We start from the raw sequence: 2,519 nt of genomic DNA on the forward strand, positions 1-2,519 counted from the left end.
CAAGGTCAAGGACAAGGTCACCATTGGTTGATCCCCCTTGATCCCTGCAACTTTTGTCTGAAACATTTTTTCGATAAACGCCTTCTTTCTGAGATAATCGCGTGGAAGTTTTAAAATGGGACACCCTGTATAACCTAAAAAATTATAAAAATGAAAAGGTCAGGCCATATTCAAAAAAAGATTCTCAAAAATTTAAACCTTTAAAAATTTAAATGATTATCTAAAATAATATACAAAAGCTCTATAACGAAGTGAACATATATTACGTCAAATAATCAATAAACTCTTTAACTGAATAGCTTCTCTGTAGTTGACTTGAGAACTTCTTATTTATGAATTTTGGGTTTATTTAATATTTATTAGGTGTTGAACTTAATTCCTGCCGCTCGCTACTAAAGAGTGCTGGCTCTAACGCTGATGAGTTTCAACAATGAAGTCATATGTCTTTTGTAGTTAAGACATCGCTGAAAGTGATTCAATTCTCACAGGTTAGATTTCTCGACGCCAAAGAGATTTTCCAATCGATTGAAAATGATCATCCGTAGTCAACAATAGACGCAGTCTTTTTGTTGCATGATAACGCTCGACCGCATGTCGCGAAAAGCGTGAAGCAGACACTTCTAGAGCTTGAATGGGAAGTTTTCCCGCATCCAGCGTACTCTCCAGATTTGGCACTGTCGGATTACCATCTCTTTCGATCGATGCAACACGCACTTATGGACACACACTTCTCCAGTTACAACAAAGTCCAAAAATGGGTGGATGAATATCGCCTCGAAAGACACCGCGTTATGACACCACGTTCTACCGTCGTGGGATTGTCCTGTTGCCAGAGAGATGGGAAAAAGTAGTAGAAAATGGAGAAAATTACGTTGATTAAGGTATTCATTCATCTTCCCTTCGAAACAAATCAATTTTGGAGACGAAAAAACGGCAGGAATTAAGTTCAACACCTAATATTCATTTCAGGCAATAAGGCAACGTTTTTCGATGAATAAATTACTCGCTGAAAATATGGCATAATAAACCAAAAATCGGAAGTTGATACGAAAATTCGAAATTTTATTTAAAAAAGATAAGAAATTTTTAATGTAAACCATTTTCATAACTCTTTTATTTCAATTATTTATTTCCATCCCTCGAAAGTTTTTTGAGAGCCACCATGTTCTTTTTCCGAGTCATTAACAAATTACTCTGGAGTTACAAGCAATTATTTTTCATTGTACGGGCTAATATAAATTTCAAGTCAAATCTTAATAAACGACTTTTATATTTTGTGCACTAAGAATAACATATCGCACTTATTTTCTAGAATCAAATTGTAATCTGTTATACTTATATGTATGTATTTTCATTTTGAACTTGAACCTTGAATAACATATCAGTTATTCTTCATGATAATATATTATTATATTTAGATAATATACACTAGAATTTTCTCTAACTCTAGAATTTTCAAAATTTTTTAAGTTTATCAGGATATTTGAAGCAAAAAATTAGAAAACGATACTTACTCCGAATGAAGAGAAGGGTTACAGCATGAATTTCGATCTAAAAGTGTACAGTCTAGAAGCGAGCTTTCTTAAAGTCGTACAAAAAAATAGAAGAGACACGAGCCGCATATTCCAGCCTCTTATTTTATGTATGTGTGAAGAAATTACATCATAATTTCTTTATTAAAAAATTTTTTATTTATATTTCTTTTACATAATTTTTTTCTTACACACAAAAAACTACAGCTAACCGTTCGCAGTCGAGGAGTTCATTTTTATTAAAGTAATCACTAGCGCATATTATATTTGGTACATCGTTAGCATCCGTTACAGTGGATGCGATATTCGAGAATCGTGTAAACTTTGTATCGACTTTATCGACGATACCAACCAATTGATCGAATGCTAATTCAATGCATCAATCTAAGTTGAACATAAACAATATTGTTGATTCAGTCATCATTAAATGTACGTCGGATGATTCCAAACATACAATTTTAGCATTTTCAATCGTACTGAATCGCACAGTCAGCGGTCCAATGCTAATGGAATTGCCCTTGTGATGATTCCGAAGACAATTTTGAATTTTCCAACGTTGTTCATAGAGTCCTTTCCATGTTTCGATAAATAGTATTAATTCGTTTCCACGATTATCTCCTTTTTTTTTTTTTGGTAAGGCAGGGGAAATGCGTTACGTATACCACGGGGGTTCGGAAAAACCCCCGTTGTTATGTGGGACTCTCCCGACCTAACTAGGTCGGGCCTACCCACTAAAACCCCTGCCGGTGTCCATCCTCAGGCCTTCGGAGAGGCGCCCCGGGTACGCGTGCAGCAGTCTTCCGGGACGCCTCCAGGCCCGTTCAGACCGAAACTAGCGGCCCGGTGGGAGGAGCAGTTGCCCCTCCCACCGGGTCGTAGCCCTGTTGTTCGGGCTCTTACTCTAATGGGCGAGGGAGGGACACCACCCCCTCGCCATAACCTCCAAGAGGGGGGACAGGCCCGGATCCGGTCCCCCTCGCCCGCTCC

Source organism: Mycetomoellerius zeteki, unplaced genomic scaffold, assembly GCF_001594055.1.
Source record: "Mycetomoellerius zeteki isolate Tzet28-1 unplaced genomic scaffold, Tzet1.0 scaffold570, whole genome shotgun sequence".
Classification (NCBI taxonomy): domain Eukaryota; kingdom Metazoa; phylum Arthropoda; class Insecta; order Hymenoptera; family Formicidae; genus Mycetomoellerius; species Mycetomoellerius zeteki.